Source organism: Miscanthus floridulus, chromosome 16, assembly GCF_019320115.1.
Source record: "Miscanthus floridulus cultivar M001 chromosome 16, ASM1932011v1, whole genome shotgun sequence".
Classification (NCBI taxonomy): Eukaryota; Viridiplantae; Streptophyta; class Magnoliopsida; order Poales; family Poaceae; genus Miscanthus; species Miscanthus floridulus.
The window spans coordinates 107,524,158-107,539,259 of NC_089595.1; the positions used below are offsets into that span (position 1 = coordinate 107,524,158).

General features: G+C 43.8%; 1 pseudogene; it reads right to left on the bottom strand.

Moving 5' to 3' along the window:
- Positions 1-4,201: 4,201 nt before the first annotated feature.
- On the bottom strand, positions 4,202-8,907 carry LOC136512506 (serine/threonine-protein kinase STN7, chloroplastic-like; annotated as a pseudogene).
- Positions 8,908-15,102: the final 6,195 nt, after the last annotated feature.

Below are 15,102 nucleotides of genomic sequence, written 5' to 3' on the forward strand. Positions count from 1 at the left end.
AAAAAAAAAAAAAAAAAAAAAAAAAAAACAAAAAAAAAAAAAAAAACAAAAACAAAAAACCCCAAAACCCACACACAACCCCACCACCCACCCCCCCCCCCCCCACCCCCCCCCCCCCCCCCCCCCCCCCCCCCCCCCCCCCCCCCCCCCCCCCCCCCCCCCCCCCCCCCCCCCCCCCCTCACCACTCAGAGACACGATCTAATTCCGCCCACCCCCATAAACACTAAATTAGGCCGAAGCCTAAATACGCGGAACACTGGGTATAAAAATGAATCAACGCACTGCGCAGGTGTCGCTCCTTGGGCGGGCACTCCACGTGGTTAGTAGCCTTCACGATCGCCACATCCAGATCCTACAAAAGCAAGCAGACACCAATCAAAACCCGCAGATCCGAAGCTGCTCCGCGCCCCAGCACACCACCGGCTCGCCTAGCAGACGGAGATACTAGGGTTTGGGAGCAACTGCCAAACTTAGGTCGGGAAAAAATCCCGGGAAAATCGGGGGAGAAGACACCGGATCGAAGGCGCACCTTGAAGTCCGAGTTGAGATTGGCGAGGCTCACGGTGGTGGTGTCCTTGATGGCGCCGTAGGCCTTGCGCCAGCTCTGCATCGACGCCATTTCCTGGGCGGCCCGCTTCGTCCTCGGCGCTGTTCTCCTCTTCTGGTTCCAGGGGTGGACGCGTATGATTCGGGTTTTTTCTATTTCCTCCTCAGGGTGGTTTTGCTGGCGTGTAAAATTTCGCCGGCGGGAGGAGTAAAAATGAACAAGGCGAGGCTGCTTTTTGCGAAGTTGCGTACGAGAGCGGGTGCGTCTGTAGTGATGACTTCCCTCTCGTGGTTTACGAGCGGAAGGTCCGAGGCTTGAAGAAGGCTGCGTCCCGAAAAGATGCCTTACATTTTGCATTAAACCCCTCCGACCTAGCATAAATGTGTTTTTGGTTTATGCATGAGCTTTCACCCTGTTCGCTTAGCTTTATAAGCCATACTTTTTCAGTCAATGAATAATATTTTTCTCTCATAATAAATCAACCAACAGTACTTTCAGTCATAGCTTATCAGCCAAACGAACAGGGTATTTCATGGTAAATAAGATGGAGTAGAGAGCGGTCTATCTTAGACTTGTGTAAAGGTCAAAGGACAGATGATGCAGATAAGTAGGAGTAAACCTGATGGTGGACGTGGATTATAGTCGCTCTTTTTCATATGATATAAGAGGTGTACATGTGACAAGTCAAAAAAAAACATTTATGCAATAAGTAGACTACGTATCAACCAGTAATCAACTCTTTTATATCATTCTTGATGTTATATTTCGGCTACATAAACAAAGTTTTTATGTGGATAGTTTTATAGCTAACTAAGATGTATTATTGGAGAATCCCCGGTATATTGCACAAAATAATAATGCTTTCATTGTTGACAAGAACTCGGTTAAATGCAAGAACACTCCCTTATCCAAACACACGACATCCACAACATTTATCAATAGTGGAGGACAGGTGAGAAACGAGAATTAAGGTATGACGCAGTCTTACATAACCATGGATTATTATAGCTTATAGCATCTTTAGCGAATAAAATGCCATGCTACAGTAGGCAACGGACAAACTCAAGGTATGCAGTGGCCCCACCTTGCCAATAGCGAGAGCTCCGCCACAACCGTTTCTTGTATATTTTAGCGTAAGTATGATATATATGAACATTTTATAAATAGCTAAGTTCATCGCTAGAGATGTCATTATGTTGTACATTTGTGTATTTTCTACTCGTTGGCAAGGAACGTGGTCGTGGTGGCATGGCATTAACCAAGGGTAACGCTACACTCTATTTAAGGGGTGCAAATACATCCCTCAAAAAATATAAAAAATGGTGTTTTTGATTAAAATTTTACCATATATATACCTGAAACACAAATTTATGCATCCATAAGTCAGGTGTATCCGTATATCATTTTAGTTTGACCGCTCGTCTTATTCAAAAAATTTATATAAATATAGTCAAATTTAAGTCATTCTTGAAGAACTTTTGTTAATAAAGCAAAGCCACAACAAAAGGAGTGATGTTTAGCACAATTTTTTGAATAATATGAGTGGTCAAACTTGGAGTAAAATAAATGAAACAAACTATAATTTGAAACAGATGTAGTACTAATAGCAAATATATGAATGAATTCACAGAGCTGAAGGGTCTTGTGTGAAAAACGTATTTCATGCTACATGCGTCATGCTTCTCTCTGCCTTTCGGTTGCTCGCTTCGTTGTCAGGCACTCTGAACGGACGCCTTCCCGCGTCGGCCAACGAACCGATGCTGGGATGTGGGCCCCTTTTCCTACCATGGAACCAAAAAAAAAGAGAAAACGAATGGTTTAGTGATGTTTGCTGCCCATGACCATGATTAGCTGTTTGCCTTCAGTCTGGAAATTCTGAATTCCAAAGAAAAAAAAGAAGTGAACAACCTGAAGAGCATGATTAGTTTCCAGCCTTCCAATCTACGGTCTGTTCGCTTGCTCGTATATGATCGTAGATTATAAGCTGGAATAATATTTTTCTCTCACACTAAATCAACCGGCAGTAAATAATCCACGATCGTTTACGACGAAACAGGCTGCTGATCATTGCGCGTTGCTAAATGAAGACAGGATGGCAGGAGAATTTGACACCACTTGACCACTGCCATTATTGATTTCTGTTGTACCCAATCATTGCTTGGATTTACTAGGTTTTAGGCGCGGCTGCTAACTTGACATCTGGTAGTACTTCTCCCGCAACAATTGTAGTAGCACCTAAACTCCTTTTGGATGCAGTTCGGTGGTTGGCAGTTAGGGTTTGATTTTATATCCTGATGATATTCCTTTTTAACAAGGAGACCCAATCCCATTCTAATTTCTTTAAGGCCCCGTTTGCGTGTCCTTAAACCCGGCTTAATCTGTTTTTTTTTTCATCCGAAACAGTGTTTTCCTCTCACAAATTTCTCCAGATTCATCCAGATTCCTCCAGAATTACTCAAAGCAAACGAGGCCTCAGAAAAAGGAAGATTGCTTCATTTTGATGTGCTAATGTATAGTACCCGGAGAAACCACAACAAATCTGATTTTTTTTTTAAGAAAACAATAGAAAGCGTGTTCATCAGCATTGCGTGAAGAGAGAAGGCATGCACAGGTGATAGTCTAGTGAAAACTCAGTGCCTCTGTTATTATTCGGTTTTGGATATGAACTGAACTGAACTGTGTCTTGGACTGTTTCCCCAAGGAACAAGGAATGGCAGGCATCTGGCCCCTGTGTTGACATGCCATGTCGACATGTTCTGGAATCTGGACCAGGCCATGCCCCATGACCAGCCGTCCATGGCGGCTTGGCGGATGGTACAACAAAGGGGGGCCCTTCTCGTGTGGTGCTTTGGGCTGTCCCCTTCCTCCAGTCTTCACGCTGCTCTCTGGTGGGCTTTTACTTGGTTTGTAGTACTACGTGGCAGGATCCTCTGCGCTCTCCAACTCTACGGTCTACCCTACGTTGCTCACACTTCAAGAACCTGAACCTTCAGGGAACAGGCATTCTCACTACCCGGGGCCGCGGCCTCACGGGTCTTCAATGTGATCCACCGGTAAACTACCATGTGTTAAGGCCATAGTACTCAGATACGTAAATGCAGCTCCCAGCCAAGTCAGTCGTTGGCACCTGGGCAAAATGGCAAGAGGACGACCGTGGTAGTGGTCCACGAAGGACCACCAGCCTGTTCGGTTGGCTGGTTCGTATCGTTGTCGGTTGACTGATTTGTGTGAGAAAAAAATACTGTTCCGACTGGAAATTTACGATCGTTTACGACAAGCCACAGCCAAACGAAGGGGGTGCACTTGGGTAAATGCAATGGCAAATTGGCAATGCAACAACAGAAAGGAAAGGCCGGGCCAAATGGTACTGCTACTCTGTCTCCAACTCCAACAGCCCCATAGACTTCATTCATCAGCCATCACGAGCTGCAGTGTTTGCTACAGTTCAAAAGATCGCTGTCCCAATCATGGCGCCACGGCACAAATGATGACCTGTCATGGAATCTTGTACAGCACATATGACACGAGGGAGGCTCTTCCAGTGCAGAAAGCTTCGGCAACCTCCAGGACATTCAAGCAGAGCAGAGCTGAGTGCTTATGATGAACTCACCACCTACTTTTTGATGAAAGTGCCAACGAACTTAGAACAGGGATCTCAAAAATCTTGGTGCTTCAATAGCAAAATATTTACAGCTATACATCGTGTTACTCCGATCTTTTCAGACAAATTTTACTCACCAGTCGTCATCATGTACTGTACGAAGTAAGTAGGATAGTGTACCATCACCAGTGCTAATGGGAGACGTTTTATACAGCAGAAGTGGACAATGTACAGGTGCGCCGGCGGCCTACTCCTCCCTGGGTATCCACCGGCTCCACCAGATGCTTTTGCGCTGGCTAGCGAGCTCGTCCATGCTCTCGTTGATCGTTTTCACGATCTTCTTCTGCAGGCGCAGCACATAGGCAAGCACGTTCCGCTGGGCGCTGCCTTTCTTTGGTTTTATTTCCTGCACGACACAGAAAAAGCACACACACAAGTGGTGAGTCTTCGGTCTTCTCCTGACAGATCATACGTTTATGATTTATCCCTGGTGTCAGAGCATGCAGAAAACGAAACGAAACGCTGTCTGTCTTCTAAGTTCTAACTGCTTCAACAGCTATTGGCATTTCAAATCTTTTGTGTGTTCTATGTAATGTAAGATTAGTGATTTGAAAGGAAAAGCTTCAGCTTGTTTGTCTAAGAACTGCTGGAACAAAGCAACAACTCCAGTACGTATTTTCAAGCCTTTGTGTGTTATAAACTACTAGTTAGTATGCAATCATATGCCTCAAAAGGATAGGTAAGGCTGCTATACGTACCCTAAGCTCTAGAAGCTGTGCTTCTGTAAAGCCCCCCGCATCTTCAGTTCCTGACCTTGCCATGAGGCCAATAACCCACCGAGCGGCTTCACTGTAGTCCTTCTGGGTTGCCCGGAACAGTTGCAGTCGAGCGTTTTGCATGACCGAGAGGCCAAGGAGCCCTTCACGGTTAAAGTATGGGTGTGCCAATGCGCCCTCAGCACTGGTCCTTTGCCGTGCTTTGTACCGGACCATCGACGTGAGGAGTTCCCATCCGATACCATTGTCTAGATCCATGATGTCGAAGCCCCTCCGAAGCTCAGCAGTCGCTCGTGGCTCCACCAGATTCCTCCAGGCTTGTAAGTCATAATCGCATCTCTTCAGTTGGCGATTAAAATTGTATGAGGCTGCTGTCAGTTCGTAGTGAAGGGAATGCCTACAAAAGAAAACAATGTCCTGTTAATAAAGATATTACAACAACTTAAAGATATCCAATGAAATTCCACAGAAAGATGCTGCCACTGTATGTCTGGAATTGGGAAGAAACAAAAAAAAAAACAAATAAGATCCTCCGAGCAGATTTTATTGCAAATCTGCATCTTACAACACCATTGGTAAAAAAAAAATGGATTGAAATGACAGTGTAAACTGCTCAAGTCTGATTTCACTCCACGGTATATACAGATGATGGTTGCTGAACCAGAGTGTGGAGATGTAGCTAGCTGCAGAGCATACTCTACATATATTAAGAAGGCGAGGACAAAGTGTAGGTTGCTAGAGCTAGAAAAGGAGGTTGGATGAAGAGAATAAAACACACTTGAAGTATAGCATGGTGTCCCAGCCTTATGTACTGTTGCAACAAAAATAGTTCTCATTTCAATAAAATATAATGATGATCGCATACGTTAATAAAGATGTGTGCTCATAAATCATAATGATCAGATGAGCAAATGCAACCACCTTGCAAGTCAGTGATAATTAATACAACAGTGACTGCAAGCACATGCTAGCCAAAAACTGGACAGTGTTTTGAAGCGACGAACAGAGTAGAAGAGCCTATCCAAGCAGCAGTGTAGTGTAGAGGGAAGATCAGCACTATGATGGGATTCGAACCATGAACAAGAAAAATCATCGCAGAATGCGGAGATCAGAAAATACCAGTTTTAGACCTTTTCAGATTTCCTAGTCATGTGCTCTAAGATATACCAGTGCCGCTGCTGCGCCTAGCATGCAACGTATGCTCATACTGATCTTTGATACATAACTGTGCCTCTACTAATTTTTAATACATAACTGTGCCTCCACATCTGTTTTGCAGATACCTACAAATATATGTTAATATGCTATTCCCTGTGATCACTCACCATCTGTAAGAATATGAGCCCCAAGCTATATATGTCAAATCTGTCAGGAAGATTCAGCTGTCAACGAAAAATATCACTGTATAAGCTTAAGAAATTATCCTTATTGGAACAATTATCTCAAAAACATGAAAAGAAAAATCAGTTCGAAGGAAACCTGCCACAGGACTGGAGACAAAGTTGTTGCAACTGGAACAGAAGGAGCAGATGGGGTTTGCGTGCTCATAATATATTGCTCTGGTGCAGAATACCTGCCAGGTAATTTTATAGCTTCAACAACCTTTTCTAGTGAAACCATTAGCACAAACAGCTTTGCAAGATAAAATGTTTGACTAGTGGAGAATTTTCTTTGATGTTGCCATGTTATGCACTTATTGACAATGAAGGTAGCCATCAGTACCTTGGATCCAAAAGGAACTCTTTAGGAATATAGTTAATTCCTACTCGTAAGTCAGCTGCTGCTCCAAGATCAATAATTTTGAAGGTTCGTGATCCTACCAGAGAGAAACATTTGCAAATTAATGCAAAATATTTTATCATGAAATTGCAAACAAACTGAGATCCTTTTATTACCCTCTGAAAATATCACATTTTGAGGTTTTATATCTCTGTGAACAATCCCTGTCGAATGAAGTCCATCAAGAGCAAACAAGAGTTGTCTCATCACCGTTTGAATGATCTTATTCTCTCTCGCTATTCCTTTTGGCAAGTCCTGGACATTGCCAAGAATTTTTGTCTCCACCTAATTGGCGAAAAAAATCAAGTCACAGCTGTTAAGTATATAACAGCTATTCCATGCCACTGTAAATTTGTTATGACTTCTCGGTTGACTCAAAAGTTAGAATGTAACACATGGAAGGTTTAACTTGTCTCTCAGCAATATATAAGTATGAAAGATTGCAATTTGCCATACAACGACAATGCTAACTTAACAAAAGGAAGACAATAAGACATGCCTGACTATTCTTAACAAAAAAAGAAAAAGAAAAAGAAAGAAAAACATGCCTGACTACTCTCACTAACTGTGGATCACAAACTGAGGCTAATGTCTAATAAGCTAAAAGATCATACTTATCTCGCTAAAGAAGCAGAGTTCCAAACAAACACAACTGATCACACATAAAGTTCACTGGAACTAATTAATCAACTTGATCATTCTAGTGCAGCTAAGCAAGTCAACACAGTGCAAGGTAGACAAAAAGTACACCTGAGAAGATTTCAGCATCAAGGTGGCAATCATCAGTTAAATCAACCGCAGTTCATTCAAACAAGTAACTAACGCAACAAACATGAGAAAAAAAAAGCTGGTTCAGCTGAAGTTTAAGCAACCAAAGTAACTTGACTGACTCAAGACTTTTTCAAGGTGGATGGCAGAACTTACATTGTAAGGGAATTCCTTGCTTTGCATGAGGTCATAAAGTGTATCCTCGCCTTCAAAACGCCAAATAATCCAGTATTCTTCAGCTCCCTTACCCTTTGCTTTGGTCTAAAAGGCAACATGCAATGCCTCAGGAATCAACCAAATTCTAGTAAATATAAATCTAAGACCCTTTTGGACTCATTATCCTTTGTTGAGAAAAAGGGACTGGGAGAAAAAAAAAAGAAAAAAACAACAACTCTCCAACACAAACGAACTGTGACTGTGAGTATACCTCGCGAAAGCCATAAAGAAAATCCGCACAACTACTGGCACATGCCCTCCTGACACGTTCATTCATCCAAATCTCCACTGCACCATACTCTGTTGCCTTCTTCACGACCACATCCCCTTGCTTCAAAGATGAACAAAAGGTTTTAGATATCCATTCGTATGACCGTTTGTTCACAAAAATTGCCAGGGTCTTAGATATCCTGAAGTCTTCAAATCCAACATTGTCAATAAACTATGAAACTGATTCACATATATTACCCCAACAACAACCACATAGTGCACAGTTAGCTACTTAGCTCGTGTGGTCACAATGTTGAACGTACATCCAATTCTTTTTCCCCTAATTTCTCTCAGGACTACCCACTTTGTTGTCTAAGCCAAACAGAACTTCTACAGGATTGAATAAGCAACATTAGCCTTTACCTTCTTAGCCGCTTCGGGGTTCGCCAGTGACGCCTTATACACGACCCCGAATGCGCCCTCCCCAAGCTTCTTCCCGAGCACGAAGTCATCCTGCCCAAGCACCATATCAGCACATACGGTGGCGAAAGAGGACTTAGGATTCCGAATTTCAAGCGCGAAACTCACCTTGCGGAAGGCAGGGCGGAAGAGGCGCTCGGCGAAGGCGAGGACGAACATGTCGAAGAACCCCGGCGCGACGCCGGGCGTGGACCAGAGGTACGACACGGCGGCGAGCGCGAGCGCGACGCCGGGGGCCGTGATGGTGAGCCCGTCGTTCTGGGGGAGAGTGCTGCGGTAGATGACGTCGCCGCACTGCATGACGGTGCAGGGGAGCCCCACGCCCACCGCCTCCACCAGCTGCCGGCCCAGCTCCGTCGCGACGCCGCCGAGCTCCGCCGTCACCGGCCGGAACGACGCGGCGGCGGGGCTCGCCGGCCGCCGGCGCCGGCGCCGGAGGAGCGTGTCGTGGCCGGGGAGGAATGAGGTGGAGAGGCCGAGGCCACTAGCGGCCATTTCGGATTTTCCCCGATTTTTTTCCTGGTTGAAAAAATGCGGCTCGTGCTATTTATTCCCCGTGAGTTTGAATTATCGTTCGCAGATAATTTCATTCAATTCAAGCGTGTGGAATGGATGAGTTTGACACGTCGCTGAGGGTCCACATGTCAGTGGCTCAAAATGCATGTGACCCGGCGTGCGGGCTCCGAGCTGGCTGCTGGATTTCGCATTTTGATCCGTTATTAAGCCCCAGACTTCAGCGGAAATGAAATCAACGGAGTTTAAATTTTGAATTACGCCATGAATTTTTGTTTCTGAAATCATACAGTACAGCTAGACTTCCATAAAATTTGAGGAAAATTAAGCAAAACGTGCTTGTATGTTTGACGTGTGAGTCTTGTGAATTTTCACAATGAGTGGAGTTACTTCCTAAGCAGTGCATTTTGGAACAGATTACGGATATAATACAACAAGTACTCCATAAGATATTTTCTCTAGGTTTACTTAGTTCGTGCCAAAAATACAAAAACGAGGAGGCCATAATTTGTGGCTATGGCGAGATAGACCATACACACCATAGACGTGGAGTGGAAGCATCGGATGCTTACGTGAGCTAGTGGCTAGGATCTACTCTCAGCCTCTCACTCTCGCGTTCGTTGAGTCAAGGTGAGGTGAAATATCCCCTCTATGATTTGTGGGACGGGATGACTTTATTTTCTATTTGGTTGAGTAGAGATGGAATCAACTCGTTTCCTGTTTGGTCTGGAGACATTAAAAGCAGGATGACAGGTAGGACCTAGTTGTCAGTTTTTTATTTTCTTTTTTTATCTTTTTTTCCTCTCCTTATCCCTTCCGTCGCTTTCCACGCAACCTCCCACAACTCCTCCGCACGACCGCGCGGCAGGTCCGACTCACCCACCGGCGACTCGCAAGTCTGGGGCGGAGGTCGCCTGCCCGCGACTGCAGCTCGTTCGCTCGGCGACGTCGTCGGAGCTCGCTCGCGTGCTGGCAAGGCCCGAGCTCGCCCTCATGGCGGTGAGGCCAGAGCTCATCCTCGCGACAGCGGTGGCGCATCTCGCCTGCGCGGCGGCGGCGGAGCTCTCCCACGCCGGTACGACTCCTCTTCTTCCTCCCCTATGCCCGCCTCCTCTTCTTTCTGGCGGAGCCCGCTTCCTCACCTTCCTTGTCGAGCGTGCCCGTCCTACCTGGGGCGGCTCCTGTCCGTGAAATTTCTGGGGACGAGGTCGCCCCGAATCTCACAGTTATATTCCCACCTGGGACGTTCTCGCTTCCGATGGCCTTCGAACCAAACGTCCCTCATTCTGGGTCCGTCCCATCCCATCATACTTTGTCTCTGCAACCAAACACACGGTTAGGCTCCCGTACAAGACATGGTCTACTCTTCTCCTCCCAAGTGCTTGTATATCACAACAAGAAAACAAAGAGGTTAAAAAATCACAAGTAAAGTGTATTTTTCAATCTTGAACTTACACGAGAGTTTAATTTTTAACCCTAAACTATAAAATCAGGCACCCTTAACTGTCAAAACCTATTTAATTTGGTCCTTTAGTTGGTTTCGGAGATGGTTTTCTATTTTCTAAAATAATAAACCCTATTTTAATCTGTAAAAATACATAAGTTATTTATTCTAAATAAAAATTTGTGAAACCAATACTATTTTTCTAAAAAAATATTTACTCATTGGTGCTCATTTTGGATTATTTAAATCTTATTTGCTCATGTGTCTAATTAACCAGACCGTAAGCAATAAAACAGTAAGAACGAAAATTAATAAGTTTCAAATAACTGTAAATAGATAACCAATAGTTAGATAAATATTTTCGACAAAATTGCAACTAGTTTCATATTTTTCTGATTTAAAATAGATTAATCATGAATCTTTAGAGGTTAAATTAGATTTTTATTATTTTATAAAATCAAAAAAATACCTTTGAAACCGGCTAAAAGACTAAATTTGTCTAGTTTCGATAGTTATAGAGTGTCCAGTCCCCGTTTTCTGAGTTTGGGGTTGAAAAAGTAAAAAGTCTACATAACCCCCAACTATTCAGGGTGGATTACTTTACCCTCAAACTATAAAACCAGATTTTCTACCCCTGAACTTTCTAAAACCAATCAAATAACCACCAAGCGGTTTTGGACATAGATTTAACAAGTATAAACCTAATAAATCTATAACTAAGTTATACATGATCCAGTGAGTATGAAATTTTTACTACAGTTCAAGCATACAATAATTAGTCTACCATAAAAATTTCACCATAATTGGACCATAGAAGCTGCAGATATGAATTATTCAAATTAATTACAGAAAAACATAGATATAAAGCTACAGTAAAACCTTTGTACTAAAAACACCATATTATATGTTTACTGTGTAGATCTACTCATGTGGAGTCCAACAAAATTAGATTTTTCATTTTATGATTTTTATGTGATTTACTATGGTTTTTCAAAGATTCTACGAAAATAAATAAAAAAGAAAAGACAAAACTTTTGTTACTGTAGCAATCATCGTCCAAAACCGCTTGGGGGGTTATTTGACCGGTTTTGTAAAGTTCAGGGGGTAGAAAATCTGTTTTTATAGTTGGAGGTGAAATAGTTCACCCTTAATAGTTGGGGGTTATATAGACTTTTTGATTGAAAAACGAACTCGCGTGAAGTTGAACGTTGAAAAATCTACTTTACCCGAAAATCAATCCTAGCCGTGACTGTTGTTCTTACTTCATGATTGCAAATCAGGTAGTTGCCTAGTACGATCTATGCATAAGAATTTGCTTGATATTGATATAAATCGGCACATCCGCTAATATGTTGAAGTACCTCTAAAAGCTAAAATTCCTAATTTTTTGTGTGTAATACAAGGGTTTGTCCTCACTAAAGATAATAAAAAGGGTGACAAGGGAGTAAGAAATGTTGGTTTTTGTGAATGGGCCTGTGGTCCAGTAGTAGGGTAGCAGCAGTGTCGCACCTTTTGTTGGATTTTTTCTAGAAAATTTTAAGGTACACGTATGCGTGCGCGTTCAGTGGTACTGGAGACTACAGATCCCTCCAATCTCTTCTTTACGTGTATACGGACGCGCACGCGTGTGTGTGCGTGTGGTGTGAGTGTGGAGTGTATGGTTTGGGTGCGTCTAAGTTGTACCTGATAAAAAATATTGTTTTTACAATAACTAGTAAATATATCCGTGAATTGCAATTTGTTTTACAATGTCATATACCAATGGTAATGTGCAAGTTATTTATTTGATTGGACTTAGCCCAACTTTAGATCAAATAATAATGAGCTACCTATGATAAGTGCAAGTCATATTGATAATATAGAGACTAGATTGTTTTTACCACATAGCAAAATGATTCTTTTGGAAGAACATTTGAAGTAATTGGGGAGGTAAGAGCAACTTTTTTTAAACCGAACCGGCAGGAGAGCTGCCTATTGTATTAAAAAAAAGAGAGCCTAGAAAGGTAAAGTATAAACATGTACAGATTTGTACATCAGGGTCAAAGCTCCACCCGGGTCTGGTAGTAGGGTACCAGCAGTGTCACACCTTTTGTTGGATTTTTTCTAGAAAATTTTAAGGTACACGTATGCGTGCGCGTTCGGTGGTACTGGAGGCTACGGATCCATCCAATCTCTTCTTTACGTGTATACGGACGCGCACGCATGTGTGTGCATGTGGTGTGAGTGTGGAGTGTTGTGTGCGTCCAAGTTGTACCCGATAAAAACTGTTGTTTTTACAATAACTAGTAAATATATCCGTGAATTGCAATTTGTTTTACAATGTCATATACCAATGGTAATGTGCAAGTTATTTATTTGATTGGACTTAGCCCAACTTTAGATCAAATAATAATGAGCTACCTATGATAAGTGCAAGTCATATTGGTAATATAGAGACTAGATTTTTTTACCACATAGCAAAATGATTCTTTTGGAAGAACATTTGAAGTAATTGGGGAGGTAAGAGCAACTTTTTTTAAACCGAACCGGCAGGAGAGCTGCCTATTGTATTAAAAAAAAGAGAGCCTAGAAAGGTAAAGTATAAACATGTACAGATTTGTACATCAGTCTCAAAGCTCCCCGAGTCCTCACAGGAGGGTTTACATCAAGCGTGCAATAATAAGTTAGACATGTGTTTTGCTCCCGCCATTGCTCATAGGCCCGCTTTATCTTTGATTTTCTGGAGGAGTTGCGTTGGCGCGGACTCCTTGCGCTCAAAGATTCTTGTGTTTCTTTTATTCCACACCTCCCAACAAACAAGAATGATGATGGAGCAGAGACCTCGTCTCGTCGTCAAAGGTGTGTGATCTATGTTTTCCCACTAAATTTGTACCGAGTCTCCTAGCACCTAGACGGGAGGTCGCAGCGGCTCATTACCCAACCATATTGCAATGCCCCCCGTATACATCTAGTGTAGCGGCAGTCTTGAAATACATTCTAAATTTAATGATTTAGCTATTCTTTAAAATACATCGCACCTATAAAAGTTAGAACAGGCTATGTAAAAATTGATCTTCTTTATTTTCAAAAGTTGCCACGTCACAGCAAGACTTGGTCGTTTCCTTCTTATCAACCTTTTCAGATCACGCACGTCTCCTGGTGTTCAGCGCCGCCGCTTGTCCGTAGGACGCGAGACGGAGGCTCGCCCTTGCGCAGCCGGCCGCCTGGACTCGAATCGTCGCAGGGCCAGGCCATGGCCTACTCCCAGCCGGTCACCAGGCAATCACGCAGGCCTGCAGTAGCGAACACCTGAGTTGCGACATCAGAGAAGAAGAACAGGACCCCCGCGCAAGCGCTGCAGCCTGCAGCATGGGGACGTGCGGCGGCAGCGACATGGCGACCACTGATGAGTGCTTGGCTGCTTTCACAGAAGCCAGGAAAGGAGAGGGGAACCAGAAGCCCGCCGTGCGGGGGCCGCAGACGCGGGTGAAGAGGCCGCCGAGACCGCGAAGAGCACAGATAGCGAGCGAGTCTGCGCTTTCTAAGTCTAGCGAGCGAATTTACCGGTTTGGAGAGCTATTAAATTTAAAGAGACGCTTAAAGAATCTATCAGGGACGTTTTTTTTTTCTTATAATACTAGCCATATTTAACTTTCAAAATATTTTCGATATTTTCGGTAATTGAGGACTTTTAGGCTGACCTCGACCCGCGCAGCGTGATAACCCATAAAAAAGACGTGCGACCAGCTCTAGAGTTGGTGAGAGGAGCACTGGCTCGTATTTGTATGCGTCATTTGCTGCTCTTGTGACGGTGGCTGTGAGCATCGAGCTCCTCATCGGCGTATGTGCTTAAGGGTATATTTTATATGTTTCATTTTGATATTGTATATGTTTTATTTGGATGTTGCATATGTTACAATTGCTATATATTTATGTTGCAAGTGTGTTTTTCAAATGTTTCAGCAGTTTTATCTAGATTTTGCATATGTTGCAGTGGCTATACATCCATGTTCCAAATGTTTCACTTGTTTCAGATGTACGTTGCAAGTGTGTTTATCTGGATGTTGCATATGTTGCAGTGATTATAACATATGTTGTAAACGTATGTTTCAATTGTTTCAGCACGTTGCAACATGTGTTGCTCCCCACATGCTCTGACTCGCGGGCAAGCACGCGCTGCACCAGGCACCCCTGCACCACCAAGCGTGCCCCCCCACGGGAGAGCATGTAGCCAGCTCAACTCTCTCTTGCGTTGGGGTATGCGCACTGTGATCCCTCTCTCTCGCATTGGGGTATGCGCACTGTGATCCCTCTCTCTCTCGCATGCAGTGTGGGGTCTCTCTCATATTGGGGCAAGTGCACTATGCTCTCTCTCTCGCATGGGGTGCACATGTTGTGTTCCTTCTCTCTCATGCAGCTGGGCGGGCCCATGCACATGCTTTTTCGGTCAGGCGGAACAGCAGCAGCAGGAGGCGTGGGGTATAACAGCAGTAGGAAGAGGCGCGTGGCGCAGCAGCATGCGCAGGTGTCTAGACGTGAGTTGCCGTCTGGACGTCCGTTCGCTAGCATGGCCGAAACAATTTAGCTCTTCAGTTGGAGTTGCTCTAACAAAAATGGATAATCATGGGTTCACACGTCCAGTAACTAGCAGCTAGCCCAATAACTTAATTACCCAATGGGCTCTCCAAATCGGCCTCTTGTGACTTGGGTTTTCATCATGGACCTTACAGGCTGGTGGGCCCATAGACAATGCCCAAAACTCCTCTCTCTCGCTGCGCGCGCACTGTT